General features: G+C 50.0%; 1 long non-coding RNA gene across 2 annotated transcripts; it reads right to left on the minus strand.

The window, feature by feature from the left end:
* Positions 1 to 35: 35 nt before the first annotated feature.
* LOC118144371 (uncharacterized) lies at positions 36 to 17,008 on the minus strand. Of its 2 annotated transcripts, XR_008474031.2 has the most exons (4): positions 12,780 to 17,008; positions 9,933 to 12,526; positions 8,690 to 8,899; positions 36 to 7,134 (listed from the first exon to the last, which is right to left on the minus strand). It is a non-coding gene; the product is annotated as an uncharacterized LOC118144371 (long non-coding RNA). The 2 variants fall into 2 exon arrangements; XR_013522410.1 differs by having other exon boundaries at positions 36 to 8,899.
* Positions 17,009 to 17,793: the final 785 nt, after the last annotated feature.

Here is a 17,793-nt window from a genome sequence, read left to right on the forward strand (position 1 = left end):
ATCAGAAAAATTGACAAACTTTTAGCTAGCTGGACCTAGAAAAAGAAGACTCAAATTAATACCAACCCTACAAAAATATAAAAAGATTATAATACCATGAACAATTGTATGCTAACAAACTATGTAAACTAGATGAAATGAAGAAATATCTAGAAAGGCACAAACCTACAAAACTTAAAAAGATAAAGAAAATCTGAGTATACCTATACCAAGGTATAGATTGAGCTATTAATTTATTTTTTAAAGGCCAGAATCCCCATAAAGAAAAGATCGGGGCATGATTGATTCACTGGTGAATTCTACTACAAGTTTACAACAGAATTAAGTCTTTCACAAACTTCTAAAACATGGGAGAGGAGGTGTCACTTCCCAACCACCCATTCTATAAGGTTAATACCTTGATATCAAAACCAGCCAAAAACATTGCAAGAAAAGAACACAGCAGGCCAATATCTTTAATGAACACAGATGCACAAAGTCCTCAACAAATGCTTGCACACTGAATGCAGCAATGACAACAAAAAGGGTGATACACCGGCCGGGCGCGGTGGCTCCTGCCTGTAATCCAGCACTTTGGGAGGCCAAGGCAGGCAAATCACTTGAGTCCAGGAGTTCAAGACCAGCCTGGGTAATGTGGTGAAACCTCATCTTTACAAAAAATACAAAAATGTGGTGAAACCTCATCTCTACAAAAAATACAAAAAACAATTGGGTGTGGTGGCATACTGCTGTAGTCCCAGCTACCTGGGAGGCTGAGGTGGGAAGATCACCTGAGTCTGGGGAGGTCAAGGCTGCAGTGAGCTATGATCACACAACCACACTCCAGCCTGGGGGACAGAGTGAGAGTCTGTCTCAAAAAAAGAAAAAGAAAGAAAAGAGAATGATAATACATGATGACCAAATGGGATAATTTTAGCAGTGCAAGGCTGGTTCCAAAAATTCGTATTAGTCAATGTTAATACACCATATTAATAAAGCAGGGTCAAAATGCATAATCATCTCTCGTGCCCCCGCATCTTGGTCGAGGAGTGGCCTCCTGAGGTCCCTTCTGCAGATCTGCTCTGTAGCCCATCGCCCCTGTCCTCACCACCTGTGATCATGTGCCAAGGCTTGAGAAGGGTGGCCGCCCAGGCCGCCTGGGTTCCAGTTCCAGCAACAGCTCCCGTGGCAGTACCAGGCTCCCTGGGGAAGCCATCCCCCACCCCCTGGGGCTCCCCAAGGCTGACCCCAGTCTGGTGGGCTAGCTTCTTTTTTGAGAAGTCCACCCTGCTGTTCATGGCCATGGTGTTGAGGCCAGCAGAGCACCCGGAACCCCCCAGGCCTCCAGCAACATGACCATCTGGGGCCTGGCTCGGGACATCTCAGGAAGTAGCCCGGTGGCCAGTCCGGCACAGCCAGCACTGGACCCCCAACCTGACCTGAGCCGCCACCACCAGCCCTAGGTCTGCAGAGGCGCCAGGCCACCAGACCCCCTCCCCGGTCCCCTCCCCACTCCTCACCCTGTAGACTAGGCGGATGCAGCAAGCAGACTTTCCATTAACACAGCAAACCCCAAAAAGGAGTGACAAAGCCCCTCTCCCCATGGCCATAGCACTTGTGAGCTTTCCTGATACCTGGAACTGTGTACCTGGCACCAAGTGGAAAATAAACTCCAAGCAGCCAGGAAAAAAAAGAAGCATAATTATCTCAATAGACTAAAAAATGATTTGGCAAAATGCAACACCCTATCATAATAAAAATAGTTGACAAACTAGGCATAGAAGGTAACTTCCTCAACCTTATAAAGGACAGCTATGAAAAGCCCACCACTACTTAATGGTAAAAGACTGAGAAATTTCCCCGATATTAAAAGAAGATAAGGATGTCCACTCCCACCACTTTTGATCCAGTACTGTAATGAGGATTCCAGCTACAACTATTAGGCAAGATGAAAAAATAAAAAGTAGGCTGGGCGTGGTTGCTTTGAATCCCAGCACTTTGGGAGGCTAAGGTGGGTGGATCACGAGGTCAGGAGTTTGAGTCCAGCCTGACCAACATGGTGAAACCCCCGTCTCTAAAATAAATCAATAGCATACAAATGGGCAGGGAAGAAATAAAACTGCCCCAATTTGCAAATGACGTGGCGCTGTATGCAGAAAATCACAAGAAATAAATGAAAAACTATTTGGACTAATGAGCAATTCAGCAATATTACAGGACACAAAATCAATAGGTGATAATTGTTCTCGCCACAAAAATGGTAAGCATTTGAGGTTGTAGATTTATCAATTAGCTTGATTTCATTATCCCACGTTGTATTTGTAAATCACAGTATCACTTTGTACCTCATAAATATATACAATTATAAATTGTCAACTTACAATAAAATAAAAATTCTTGGGCTAGAATTACTGTGTCAAAGGATACGATGCATTTTAAGATTTTTTTTTTTTTTTTGTGATGGAGCCTCACTCTGTCGCTCAGGCTGGAGTGCAGTGGCATGATCTTGGTTCACTGCAACCTCCGCCTCCTGGGTTCAAGCGATTCTCCTGTTTCAGCCTCCTGAGTAGCTGAGATTACAGGCATGTGCCACCACACAGGGTTTCACCATGTTGGTCAGGCTGGTCTCAAACTCCTGACCTCATGATCCGCCTGCCTCAGCCTCCCAAAGTGCTGGGATTACAGGCATGAGCTGCTGTGCCTGACCAAGGATCTTGATAACTTGCCAACTTGCTTTCCAGAAAGTTGACGTGAGTTTATTCTTCCACCGGTACATAAGAGAAGAGTTCAAGTTTTTTTGAGCATATTCCTATATTAAAAAACAATAATAATAAACCTTTACAAAGCTTCGAGGCTTGATAAACAAATCAACTGTATTTCTATGAGCTTGCATAAACAATCTGAACTTGGAATTAAGAAAACAATTCCTTTTGCAATAGCATCAGAAATAAATACTTAGAGGCTAGGCACTAATTCCAGCACTTTGGGAGGCTGAGGTGGGCGGTTCACTTGAGGTCAGGAGTTTGAGACCAGCCTGGCCAGCTACTTGGGAGACTGAGGCAGGAAAATCGCGTGAACCTGGGAGGCAGAAGTTCATGCCACAGCACTTTAGCCTGGGCAACAGAGCAAGACTCCATCTCAAATAAATAAATAAATAAACAAATAAATATATAGAAATGAATACATCAAAAGAAGTATAAAACTTGTACATTGAGAACTAAAAAACATCATTGAAAGAAATTGTAAAAGATCTAAAAAATGGAAAGACATATGTTCATAGACCAGAATATTTACACCTAATGCTATTAAGATGTTGTGCTCTCCTAATTCATTGACAGATTCAGCAAATTCCTATAAGGATTTCAGCTGCCTTGAAACTGACAAGGTGACCCTAAAACTCATAAAGGAATAGAATCTAATATAGAGAAAATAATCTTAAACAAGAACAAGGACTCAGACTATAATCAACCTGTGCAGTACTGGTGAAAGAATGGATGTATACATCAGTGGAACAGAATTGAGAGTCTGGAAGTAAACCCTCACATTTATGTCATTTTTAAAAAGGATGGCAAGGCCAAAGACAAGATTCTTTTCAACAAATGGTGCCAGGACAATCAGCATCCACAAAGAATGAAGTTGAACCTCTAACTCACATCATACACAAAAGTTAATTTAAAAGGCCAGGCGTGGTTGCTCATGACTATAATCCCAGCACTTTGAGAAGCCGAGGTGGGTAGATCAACTTGAGGTCAGGAGTCTGAGACCAGCCTGGCCAACATGGTGAAACCCCATCTCTACTAAAACTACAAAAATTAGCCAGGCATATTGGCACATGCCTGTGATCCCAGCTACTCAGGAGGCTGAGGCAGGAGAATTGCCTGAACCTGGAAGGCAGAGGTTTCAGTGAGCCGGGATTGCACCATTGCACTCCAGCCTGGGTGACATGGCGAAACTCTGTTTCAAAATAATAATAATAGCAAATGGACATAATAATAAAATAATGATAATTAAAAATAGATCAAAGGCTTTGATAAAACATAAAACAAAAGAACGTAAAAGAGCTGAACTACATGAATCTCAGAAAAAAAGGTATACAGTTTAATTTTCTTGAATTTGGTGATGAATTCTTAGATGTGTCACCAAAAGTACAAGCAACCAAAGGAAAAATAAACAGGACCCGCCAAACTTAAAATCTTTTGTGTTTCAAAGGACACCATCATGAAAGGCATAAAACACCACACAGAGCTGAATAAATTATCTGCAATTCATGTATCTGATAAGGTCTGTTATCCACTAGCAAATCAACAATAAAATGTCTAACAAATTTTCAAAGTGAAAATTGGATTTGTATAGATACTGCTCTAAAGAAGATGCACAAATTGGCAATAAATACATGAAAACATGTTTAAAATTATTGGTTAATAGGGAAATGCCCATCAAAACCACTGAAGTAGCACTTCACATCCATTAGTGTGGCTATAATTGAAAAAGCAAATACAAGTGTTGGCAATGAGAGAAATGGGACCTTCCCATGTTGCTTGCGCAAATAAGAGAAGGAAAAGCCTATGGTGTTTCCTCAAACACTTACTCACAGGGCTACCGCATGACCTGGCAACTCCACTGCTGGTCTTATACTCATGAGAAATACAAAACATTTGTTCATACAAAAACTTGAACACCGGTGTTTATAGTAGTACTGAAATAGAATTCGCATTCCATAAATGCACCTTTTCAAAGGATACAATTCAGTGGTTTTTCGCATAGCAGTCAAAAAATGAATATAGCCCCTTTGTCCATCACTGATAAATAGAAAAACGAAATCAGTGTTGTCCACACAATGGATGATATTGACCGAAAACAGGCGAGGTCCGGATACAGGCCACAGCACGGGCTAACTTGAGTGCATTCTGCCTACAGAAAGAAGTCAGGTCACAAAAGCCAGCCCATTGTATGATTCCATGTGTATGAAATATCCAGAATAAAAAAATCCGTAGACCAAAAGCAGATGAGGGGTTGGCAGGGCAGGGCCTGTGGAGAGAACAGGGTTGGCTGACGTGGCAAGGGTTTTCTTTTTGGAGTGGGAAAGTATGAAGGCAAAACCAGAATATGCTAAAAACCACCGAATTGTATCCTTTGAAAAGGTGCATTTATGGAATGCGAATTATATTTCAGTACAGAAGAATATAAGTATTTTGTTTCTAAACATGTTGCACTAAATAAACTACAACAATAGCTGGTGAATGAACTCGATGATTAAATCCCCCAGGGACTTCGGTGGAGGGGGTTGTACGGGATGATATTTGAGGCTTAACCTGGTTCTTCCGCCAGAGCCTGATTCGATGCAGCTGTGGCGCCAGGGGCTACGCTTTCTTCCCCAAGGATCCATCCCCATGTACACTCTTCACTGGAACCCACGATCTCCTTATCACTAACTGTGCAGCGGGGCCACCTGAATGAAAGTGGGGTTACGAGGAGGGATCCTGGAGTGTGCCGTGCAGAAAACACCCACAGATTGTGTGTGACCCGTCGCTTTCTTTAGATGAGACCGTGTAGGAACTTAGCACAACACAGTGACCAGGGCATGGGTGCCGGAACCCGATGACCTGAGACCAAAGCCACGTGTGCCTGGGAGTGTCACACAGGACAGAGCCCTACTGTTCCACATGGGCACCGGCACGACACTTTACAGCTCCCGCATGGACAGAGCAGGGGCTGTGACCTTTACTTTATGATTCAGGGCACTGAAAGGTACAGAGATCCAGTGACTTGCTCGGAGTAGCAACACTGACGGGTAATGACGCTCAGGCAGGGAATTGATTGGTTCCCAAGAGATGGAGATGCCCGAACACCTGAGACTGAGGCAGGAGACGAGCAGGACTCACTTTCCAAGCACCTGTCATGGCCCTGCTGATCAAAACAAGATGCAGCAAAGAAACTGGCCCAAACCAGCTAGGACAAGGAATTCTAATCCATTCGCTTGAGTCACTTCCACCAGGGCCATGACAGTTTACAAATGCTATGGCAACGACCTGAAAGTTACCTTATGTGGTTCCAGGAACTCGTGCCCCTTTACCAGAATAGCCCGCCCCCTAATTAGCATATAATTAGGAGTTGGTATAAATTCAGCCAGCCATCCCTCCACTGGTGCTTCACGCCTCTGGACAGCCCTGTTCTCTGTGGAGCAGCCATTTTGGGCGACACTTGTTCACCAAGACATGCCTTCATTCACTGTTGGCTCCCTCTTGTCTCCTGAGCAGAGCCAATTCTTGAGCTCACCTGCATCAAGACCATTAGATCCCGCCCTGGATACTGAACCAAGGACCCTCCTCACTCCTCGTCCAAAGCCCCAACCCCACAGCTGCTGCAGGGAGACACTGATGCCTGGAGGAGGCGCTTGGCCCAAGAGAAGGGCCCAAATCCCGACTCAACTCCCGGGTTTACATTTCAATCCCTGACCCAAAATGCCATGACGTTCCCCAAATGAAGCCCTCCTGAAGGCATGGGGTCCACATTTGTGTCTGTCTGCCCCCACGGTGACTCTGTGGCTGCCCTGTGAAGACACTCCCGTGGGGTAGGGTGACTGCCCTGAATGACCAGTAGCCTTCTCAACTCCCAACCAACTCGGAATGCGGGACGTCTGCCACCAACTGCCAACGTGACAGTTGGACTTTGAAACACATTTGCATTCAACTGACCAAACCGGGCTCCTGGGCAGTTCAGATTCTTTGAAAACGTGGCCTGCTGGGCTGGTGCTTGGGCAGCTCGAGGACTGAAGCCTGCAAGATGCCAGGATCTCAGTGCCTGTTGATCAGAGCAGCTGCCCCAGCAGACTGGACTGAGGCCTGGCTGAGAAGAAACAGTGGCTGCCCCAGCTCTGAGTGGGTGCCTCCCTGCTCCTGTCCTTCCTCACCAAGACTCAGGCCCTGCTGCGCAAACCGCAATAAAGACCCCAATCTCCTGATGGCTTCAGGTCCATGACGCCCTTAGTGGAGGAGCTGGCAGGGGTGACGTCCGAGGCTCCATGCTGTTGCCAGATGCCGAATGGGATGCTCTGGGAATGGCCAGGAGGTTTTGTTGAGCCCGGATCACTTTTCTGGTGTATTCTAAATTTGAATCTTTCGTGATCTCTTCTTGTTGTAGCCACAAGCCATGAGCCTGGGAAAAATAAATTGAAAGTAGCGCCCCCTGTGGAGACAGTGCGGTCCGGCGACCACGGGCAGGTGTTCATCTTTCCCAGGTGACACTCGTGCCCAGCAGCTGCCTAGGGGAGCCACCGAGTCATAGCTGGGCTTAGGAGGACGGGTGCTGGGGTGCTGTGAGCTCTTTATATCAACTCCGGGCTGATCCTGGGAACTTTCCTCTAATGAGACAATTCAGAAGGCAGCTGAGCTCACTGACCGAGAGCAAGGGGCAGGTGCCTGATGGCCTGAGCTCAGATGCGACCTAGAGGCAGACCCAGATGAAGCCAGAATCCAAATAACTGCCACGTCATTAGGGCTCTAGTCATGCTCAGATCCGGAATGTCTGGGGAATGAGAGACAAGCAGCAGTGGTTCCTGCAGAGATGCCACCAGAGTCATGAGTCACTTTCCAGGCTTTACATGGGCAAGATGCCTTCCAGCTCCTCGAGAGCAGCTGCCACCATCCCTCTGACCCTCACAGGGGCCCCGTGAAGTGGGCAGAGCAGGGCTGGGACCCACAGTTTACAGCTGAGGACACTAAACCTGAGAGGCCTAAGTGACTTCCCCAGAGTCACAATACTGAGGTGGGCTGTGGCTGAGCCAGGGATGTAGTTAGGTCCCTGGAGAAGGAGATCCCTGAAGCCCAGAGGCCTCTCGATCACGCCCTGGGCGCCGGAACCAGGTCTTCCCTCACCCATATCCCAAATCCTCGTGTTCCAGGAATGCTTTGAGGAGAGCTCCTCTCGTGGGTGGTCCCTGACCCAGGCTCCTGCCTCTGTTTTAATCCTTGACCGAAAATCTGACCCAGGTGACCTCAAACAAAGAGAAGGATCAGGGTCCAAACCACGCCCCTCCTGCCCCAGCACCTTCACACCAGGAGCCGCCTCAAGGTGAGGTTTCCGGTGCTTCGGCGACCACCCTGAATGACTAGTGGCCTCCTTGACCCCTCACTGGCTCAGAGCTCAGGATTCCCGAGCCAGCCACACCCATGGGACCAGAACCTCTCAAAGAATTAGCTTCACTGTAACTGACAAACTCTTATGACCAGTGAAGGTGAACACCTGGGAGGAGGCCTCTGGGCTGCTGCTCTGGTGGCTCGGTGAGTGAAGCCTCCCAGCACCTGCTTTCCTCTCATTCATGGACTGGAGATCTGAGCATGTATCTCAGCAGCCCAGACTCAGGCCTGGCTGGGAAGAGGCAGTGTCTCCTCTAGCACACAGTGGGCGCCTCACTGCCCATATCCCTCTTCACCAAGACTCAGTCTCCACAATCTTCTCCCTCCCTAGACCCTGCCGTGTCAGGGCAGACTGCATCTCCTCTTAGAGGGCTCTGTTCATCGCCACAGCCTGAAGACCCCATCCCAGGATCCTCTGTGAGGACCACCCAGGGCCTCCGTCACTCTGTTGCCAAATGTGTATTCCACGAGCCCGATGGCATCTCCTATCTCACCACTCTCCCGGCTGCAGCAAAACAGCCAGCGGTCTTGTCCTCCTCAGCCCCATGCAAACCTCGGCAGGGCAGTTCACTTACTTTCCTTCCAAGCATCTCAGAATCGAGACTGCTGAAGATTGCCGTCACATTCGGACACATCCTCTCCAGAGCCTTTGGCCTGACGTTCCCCTTCCCTGAAGTGTCTGTTGCTAGGGTGGGGTCTAGTGTCTCCTGATCTGATGAGGTAGCTGGATGAGTCCCCACATCTCATCTCTGGAAGAGCATGTAGGAGACTGGCATTGTTTCCACCTTAAACATTTGGTAGAAATTAGAGGAAATTAACTTGTGCCGGTAGTTGCCTTTGTGGCAAAAGAGGCTTTTTCTGCTCTATTTTGTTGTGAAATGGGTGCTTATTCTGCCTATGGTGTGGTGCACAAATGGGAAGCTACAGCCTGGTTGCTCTTTCTTTAGAGCCACGTGTCTCCCCAACCCCCAGTTCAACATACACAACGTCCCCAGCACCCTGGCAGCCTGCTGTGTGTGGGGAGGAGAATCACACCCAACGCCAGGTTTGCAGAAAGAAACCAGTGACTCCGCGTATGTTCAGAGCACAAGACTACACTTAATTAGCACAGAAGGAGTGGGGAATTACCCTCGGAAGGGGCGGGGCAGAGCGGGAGAGCCTGGGGAAGCCCACAGAGGCTCTGGGCACTTTCCATTAGAAAGTCTGAGGGCAGGGCCAGGAAGCTGAGAGAAACTTCTCAGGAGCACTGGGCTCCACAGTCGGAAACATGACCGCAGCACAAAGCATAGAGCTCAGAGGAGCTCATCAAGGCCTCTCTGTTTAAGCTGTTTTCACAGATTTATCTATTTTTATACAGAAAATATTTATAAAATATGACTAGTTGTAGGGAAAGCCACTTGCATTAAAAATAAACAGTTAAAAAAAAAAACTTCTAAACACAATCCCATATCTGTGATATTGAAAAATGAACCGCCGCTAAATGAGGTGAGGCAGCCTCCTGTCTGTCTCCGTCTCCCTGAAACCTGTCGTGCTGCAGGTCTTCTCTGGGCATGGGGGGGTCTGCACATCAGGGCCTGCCTGGGTGTGGGGACAGGATCTGCCACACAGACCCGGGCGCAGGGTCACTGGGAGGCACAGGGAGAGAGGAGGAGGGGCTCGCTGGTCTGGGTGAGCAGGACCCAGAAAGAAGCCCCTCGGGCCCTGGAAGGTGACATGGCCTGACGACCCCCAGCTCAGGTCCACAGGGCACTGAGGCCTGGTTGCTGCTCTCTGCTGTGGGTGCTGCCTGTCCACAGGCCTCGTCCACGGTTAACTCACCTTCACTGCTCTTTAGCGTTTGTCAGTTACAGGGAAGCGAATTCCTTGTGAGGCTCTGTCCTATGAGTCTGTCTCCCTAAATGTCTTGCGGAAGCGAATTAATGTAGACGTTCAACTGGGTAGCCTTTGGGAATCTGGTGTGTGGATTGTTGAAAAGGATTCTCTCCTCTGCGGCTGTTGAGTTCCCCTTAAGAGAAGCTGCTCCAGTGTTTTCTGGGATGGACTGCACTGATTTAGTGGTCAGGGCAGTAAGAAAGTGCGAGGAGCATTGGGCTGTGTGCACGTCCTGCCGGCCCCTCTTCGTGCGGCCCCTCCACGCTCACTCCCTCTCTTTTCTTCCACCTTTGTGTCCTCTGTGTCCTCTCCTGCAGGGAGAATGGAACACTGTCCTGACTTCTGGAAGAGAAGAACTGCGCATGTCCAGAGCCCCCAGGGCAGAAAACGCCCTGTGAGGGGGTGTCCAGGACAGACCCAGACTTTCCTTCCTCCCCCAGCCCAGCTCCCTGCCTGGAGCCCTTGGGGCTGCTCAGCAGGAGTCAGTGCTGCAGCCTGGGGTCAGCACCCAGGACAGGGCCAAGGCAGTGAAAGGAGGGCTGGGGCTTCATCCACAGTGAAGACCCAGGACCTCAGCTGCCTGGGTGGGACCAGGTCCTTCAGGAGGATGGGCCTAAAATATGCAAGAGGGAATGGCGCGGGGCTCCAAAGAGAAGCTCCTGACAAAGAAAAGGGGGATGGAAAGGAAAGGGAGGGTGAAAGGAAGATGAGACAGGAACTGAATGACAGGCATGCCGCTGCCTCCACTCTCAGATTCCTTGCAATTTGCCACATTCCCGGCTGCATGTCCTCCGTCAGGAAGCGCAACAGGGTGGCCTTGGGAAAGAAAGGAGGAAGTTAGAGTGCAGGTGGGAACCAGGTTCCTGTTACTCCTGGGATGATGGAGCCCAGCCCCAGGAGCCTCTTGGTCCCCATCTCCAACACTTTTCCAGTCACCACATTCCATAACTGTGACCAGGAAGGGTCGCCTGGGCCATCTCTGTGTCTCTGAGAGTTGGCCACCGTCTGCGTAACTTTCTGTGCATCACATGGACTTCCCTCTGCCCTCCCCACTTTAGGGCCTGTTTCATTCTCCATGATAACACCCATTTCCTGTCCCCTCCTCACCTTCCACCATTCCTATCGTCCTCCAACCCCTGATGCAGTCACCGTGGGCATACTGCCACCACCTCCAATTAATTGATCAGTTGACCGAACTGAGCAGCCCAGGCAGGGCTCCCTTCCCGCCATCCTGCAGTTATGTTGGGTCCTATGGGAGAGGATTACATCAGACTCACTATGCCAAGTGAGGTTTCTGCTTTTGGTATAACTTTGGGGGCCTTCAGAGACATTGGATCTTCATGGCAGTTCCAGAGCCCATGAGAGGATAAACATGAGTTTGAGGTCATGTAACTTGTGGAAATAACCTTAGTCTGCAAGTGAGGCAGCCAGGGACTCGATAACAGGCAGGATCTGGCTACATACAGAGAGGGGACGGGTCAGTGTTTGCACCAAGCTGCGGGTGGGAGAACGGGGTGGGAACCTGGTGCCCGGCAGGGCAGAAGACAGAGAAGAGGCTGGAGTGTGGACAGCAGGGCAGTGCTGTCTGGTCAGGGCAGTGGGCGTGAGAGTGCAGAGAGCCCTTTCCCTGCTGCCAGGGACTCTGTCCCGGGCCTGGAGGATTCCAGGGATGAAGTCACTGAGACTGTGATACTCAGCATGGGCAGGAAGCCCAGCTCCCTTCACACATCCTCTCAAATGGGGAAGGTCTCCAGGGGCAGCTGGACTGGGGCCTCTCAAATCAAAGTAAATTCAGCTTTTGTTCCTCATCCCAGGATGTGGCATTTGGGTGACACCTGGAGACTGAAACGTGCTGAGGGCTGTGTTTCCTGTTGCGTCTCCAGGATGCAGGACATTTGCGGTGATCCCAGGGGAGGATTCCTTACCTCGTCCAGCCCAGGGAACAAACAGCCTTTCCACCAGGAAGAGACAGTGAGGCAGACCAGGAAGCAGCGGCCAGGGTCCTGAAAGCAAGGAGGGGGAGGGCCGGCTTCTCACCCCGCCTGCACTGGCTAGAGGAGGTTTGGTTCCCGGATCCCGTGGTGCCTGCGAGAGAGTTGGGCACCCGGTTTGCATCCCCTGCTGGTCGCTGCCCAAAACCTGGGACAAAATCTGCTGTGTACATTTCCCAAGAGGTGCTGCACACATCACCAAAGGCTTTGAAGATTGGCTGAGGCAAAGGCAGGGAAGAAGTGGTTTGCTGGGAAAGATTGTTTTAAATACCGCAGAGGGAAAAAATGATCACAGACACTGCACACTCAAAGACCAGAGGATCCAACCTCTCCCTGCTGGGTCAGGAGAGACAAGGACAAAGCCGCCTTCCACACACACCTCCTTTCTCTTTCTGATTTCATGTCCCACTTGCTTAGTCTCTGAAGCCGCAGGCCGACCCCGACTGCTGCAGGCACCCTCTTCTATCGGGTCCCCCCTTGGGTTGTTCCAAACCCAGAGTGTCACCTTCTTCACTGCTTGCGTCATGTCTTCTGTTGACCATGAAGTCTCTAGAGAAAAGAAAGTGAGAAGACAAAGACTCCAGAAAAAGGCTCATCCATCCTCCTCCTCCAGCCGCCCTGGACCGCCCAGGACTGCCCTGCTGTCTCTTGGGCTGTTCAACCCTCCTTTGCTTCTGTGGAGTCTGGAATCTCCAACAAGACGCTGTTGACACATGCAAACCTCAGGAGAGGGGACCCCTTCGTCTTCCCACTTCCCCGTTTCCACTAGGTCATTAGAGCTCTCATTTCCATTCTCATTCACCTGAAATTCCAGCTCTGATGCACGGGTTTCGTAGTTAGATGAGTTCAATGCACAGACCCAGTGCCATGCTCCGAGCAGAGTCCCAACGGTGTGTTGTGTGGATGCAAATTATCTTGCTCTCTCCTGAATGTGGTGGCAGGTGGCACCAAGTCTGTGGGGCACGGGAAATGTGGCCAGTGTGACTGGGGAGTAGAATGTCTCATTCTATTTGGATGAACTGCCCTCACGAATGAACTGGTTATACACAGCACCGCCAGGCCGGGACTCCCATGCTGGATGGTGCAGCTCTAGAGATACACAGATGAGGAAGACGTGACTCCCTTCCTGCGTGTTTCCTTGCAGAGTTGTTGGATGCTCTGATGCAATCATTCGTGTGTGATTTCTGAGGGCTTTTGAAAGAAAATTGCATATGGTTAGGACCTGCAGAAGGGCCAGACACTGTGAGTTGTGGGGACTTAACAGTGAGGACAGTGCCTTGGCCCAGAGGGACCCCGTGATGTAGGCGGTGCGCTTGCACTCAGAAGGATGAAACCGACTCTGTCTAGACAGGATCAGAGCAGAGGGAGCCCACGAACAGGGAGAGCTCTGTCTGCAGGAGCCCCCCCTCACCACCCCTGACTTGATTGGAACTCTGGGAAGACACCTCGCCCAGTGGGAGGGTCCAACAGGTGGGACAGGGTGAGGAGGGAACTTTTGCCCACTGGAGCTAGAGCCCAGCCCAGGGCTGCGTTCATGAGACCCTCATGGGGCCTAAGACAGGCTGCCCAGGGCTGAGGGCTGTGAGGAGAGGGGATGCCGAGGTCACAGTTCCTGCCCTTGCACTGAAAAGCTGTGGCCAGAATGCGGCTCCCCAGGACGGGGAGGACTCAGAGGTTGGGCCTGAGAACGCCGAGATCCTTTTGGAGAAACTCTCAAACCCATGTCCTCTGTGCCGTGAAACGGAGGAGCAAGGAAGGCTGGCTCAGGGATCGGCCTCCCGCACTTTGCTGAGCTCGCCTGGCACCGGAGCTGGTGCCCTCACTTTTGCCGGGCAGCTTCCCTGGCCGGGGGCCACACTACCTTCAGTTTCAACACATTTCTGAGCCAGGCCACCTTTGGCTAGGGCCGTCTACAGAAGCACGCTTGACAGGAAACTTCCAGAAGCACGTGGAAGATGGAAACTGGTTTCTGCCCAGCCCCACAAGGATCAGGCCTGGGTGCCTCTCTGTGTCAGGCCTCACCTTGAGTCTATCCCTGCTGAACTATGTCCCCCGCCAGTCTGGCTCAGAATATCGGAAATGGAATTCCTGCTCTGTCTGTGGCCAGCTTCCAGGATGGGAAAGGTCTGCGTTGTCACAACCTGATGAAGACCCCAGTCCCCAGCTCCTGTCCCAGAGATTCATCAGGAAGGACCCCCCTCTCTTGAGAAAAGGCAGAGGTGTCCATGCGGGACTCACTGCAGCCAGGACAGTCCGCCCTGCTCTTTCCCACTCAGAAGGAGCAGGAAAATTACTGGACTCTGGGGATTATGACGTAATGAGCCTCCTGACATTAAAACCCTGGAAGCCATCCTCCCCCATCCTCGTTCTCTCCGCGCCCGGGTGCTCTTGGGACTTCCTTCTCCCCCTCTATATCTTCTCCCTCTCAAGGTCCAGCCTGGGGCCCCAGCCCTGCCTTCTCCCGTGAGTCCACTGAGCGGCCGCCTCTGGGTTCCTCAGCCCTTGGTCTTGTAGTCGCTCCTTTTAGCATTGAATTCCTCACCCTGGGTTTTCTCTCAAGCACCACTGGGCCGCTGTGTTCTAGAGAGTGAGAAACGTCCAGGGCAATCTTCTTATGAGAAGCCAGTTTCTGGAGAAAAAGTGACTCTTTTCTAATGGTGAGTCTCATCTTTTTGTTTTGTGGAAAAACAATATGAAGAGCTCAATTGCAGGGTCACGGAATTCTATGAAATCGAAAGCATTTCACGTGGTGTTTATAATCCACATGTTCCGCAACCCGTCATATGCCTCATTTCTCATCTACATTTTCTTAAGCAAGAATCCTGTTTTCTTCCAAAGGACCTCGAACGACAGCAGAAACCTGTATCACCCACGAGGTTAGGCGGGGAATTGGGTGAAGTTTCTTTTGGTCATGACACTGAATAAATCTTTTCCAGCCTTGCAATGCACGACCTATCGTGTCTTCCTCCTAGGAAGAGGGCCACGTGCTTGCCTGATGCTCAGTCCCTGAAGAAGCCCGTTTTCTCATTTTACAGAGCACATCGTGCCCACCACGCAGAAGCCGTGGCTGGCAGAGGCGGTGAAGGGAGGCAGGCTTTCCACATTCTTGGGAACATTCTCTCCAGTGAATCATGACACTCTAGTACAGAAGGTTGGAGTGAAGTTTCCATGACTCTTTCCATGGAGCATCCTCCTTTTTCAGATACCTATCAGAACTGGCTGGGAGGTGGCTACAGATTCCTGGGAAATTTCACTGGGGAGGGGGTGCAGTCCCAGGACCCCAAGGCAGGAGGCTGCTGCTGTCCCTGGTCCTGGTCTTGCTGACACTGGTGGGTGTTAGAAGGGCCTGGGCAGATGAAAAGAAGTTCCCACTGAAGCCAACATGAGGCCTTGCCAAGAAAGGCTGGGAAGAGAGGGTAGCCGCCACGGGGTGACCTCAAAGTCAGACGCTGGCCGTGAATAAATATCGCTGAGTGGGATAAGACCCTCTAAAAAAGCTGCCTGCTCTATGATTCCAGGCATAGACAGTTCTGGAAAAGGAAACTCTAGAGACAGTGAACAGGACCGTTGTTGCCAGGGCATCCGGAGACGGGTAAGGGGATTGGCAGGGGAAGCACAGGGAGAGGTTGGGACGTCCAGCTCCTTCGTCTGGGGGGTGAGAGGCATTCAGAGTTTGTCACAACCCAAAGAGGGTACAACACGCTGAGCCTCAAAGCAGGCTCCTGACGTCAGTTGGTAGGAATGTAGCAATACTGGTGTAATTGCTGTTACATGTGAACCACACCGCTGAAAAAAGGGGTTCAGAAAAGAAGTGTGGACAAAGGGTCTGAGAGCTTTCTGTACTGTCTCTTCCAGTTTTATGTTAATTTCAAAGTGTTCTACACAGTGACTAATTTTGTCAGGGATGGCAACATTGTTTCAGGAAGAGGTTTATCTGCTGTAAGCATTAGATTGAGATGTTGCTTTCTCGTTAAAGGGTACCTACCTTTACACTGTAAATACATCGTCACTTCTCTAGTTGTAGGAATAGCAATGACTTCCATTTAAATGCGCGCAGATGAACTGAAAGAAGACTAAAGCATAACGGTGTTAGAGTTCTGACTTCAATACGGGGCACTGAACCCACTAGAATCATGATGATTGAATGAACTTCACTGACTTCCCACAGGACCTTCAATGGATGGTGTTCTGGGAGGACCTCAGCTGTGTGGCCGGTTGTGGGTTTTTCTGACCCACTGCATGGGGCCAGGATAGACGGTGCCGACTCCTCGGGAACTACTGTCAGATCCTGGTGGCCACACCTCCCAAATGTATGACGATAGAGACAGCTGCTGACATCCTGTTGGCAGGATTTATACAGAGGTTCATACCGATTGATTCGCACTTGAAGCCTTTTGATTCTCTTGGGATCTTGCAAGGCGTGGCTGAGCCCAGAGAAGAGCTCATCTCAGACGATGTTTCACACTCGCCTGCATGGGGAGCGTTAGATTGAGATGGGGCTTTCTGTGCAAACTGTCCCAGCTTTATCCTTCTACTCTAGTTGTAAGACTCACGATTCCCTTGATAATTTCAAATTGCACAGATGAACTCAAAGAAGACCACAGCATAACAGTGTTAGAGTTTTGCCTTAAATATGAGACGCTGAACCAACCAGAATCATGATGACTGAATGAGCTGAACTGGTTTTCCACAGTACCTTCCATTGATGAATTTTCCAGCTACACGGAATGCTGTGGCCAGCTGTGGACATTTCTGACCCACTGCGTTGGTCCAGCAATAGAATTCCCTGTGCTGAGTTTTCAGGTACCACTGTCAGATCCTGGACGCAACGTGCTTTCAAGTGCATTACAAGAAAGAGCACTGGTGATGTCTGGCTGGCAGAATTCCGTAGGGGAATTCTTCCTAGTTTATTCACGGTTCAAACTTTGAAACACTGTTTGAGCAACTCCTCGGGAAGCACCTGAACCTGAGTTGGGCTCTGGGAAGAGCTTGAAGTTTGGGTTGCACTTAGAGCCCAACAGCCTGATGTGTGGGCAAACATGTGCTCTTCTATGAGGTCATAGAGAGAGCTAGCATATCCTAGTGAGCAAGAGCACAGTGCCTGGAGCCTCCCCTGCTGGGTTCAAATCCTACTGAGGAGCTCTAGGTACCGGCATGTTCTATAGACCTCTCTATGCCTTGGTGTGCCCAGTTCTGAGAGGGTCAAACATGAATAGGGTCTTTGTTATGCTTTAAGGCTCAAAATGATTGTGTTCAGGTAGAGCCTTATGTAGACTGGTTCCTTCTCAGCACGCTAAAGTATTCACTCATTAAATGTCCCACAGAACAAGCCAGACTCTTGGCCGAGGTCGGACGCAGACAGGGAGCTTGCATGGCTTCAGGAAAGTGAAAGATAGAGACTCACTTCATTCTTTACCTGGGGTGATCCTTTCCTGCTTTTGGCACTTACCTGGGCAGCTTGTATGTGGCTCAAACCTGTAACATCTTGGAAGATGTGGCTGATCACAGAGAACCTCAAATTGTATCACAGCCTCCCTCCTCTAGGTTTTCATCCCTGACCCAACATATGACAGTTTCCTCCTAACCCAGCCTCAGTGAAGGTCAAGTTCAATGGTGTGAGCTCCTCCCCCAGCATCTTCACACTGTGGGCGGCCTCATGCTGAGCCTTCCTGGCCAGTTGACTACTCCAAGTGCCCATGGGCAGCCTGGCTCCTAAGCTGGCTCAGGACGCAAGATAGTCAAACCAACGGCCACAGGATGGCTAGGCCAGGAATGAACTTCCCTTCCACTGACACAGCCTGGATGAACATGAATGG

This window comes from Callithrix jacchus, chromosome 9, assembly GCF_049354715.1.
Source record: "Callithrix jacchus isolate 240 chromosome 9, calJac240_pri, whole genome shotgun sequence".
Classification (NCBI taxonomy): domain Eukaryota; kingdom Metazoa; phylum Chordata; class Mammalia; order Primates; family Cebidae; genus Callithrix; species Callithrix jacchus.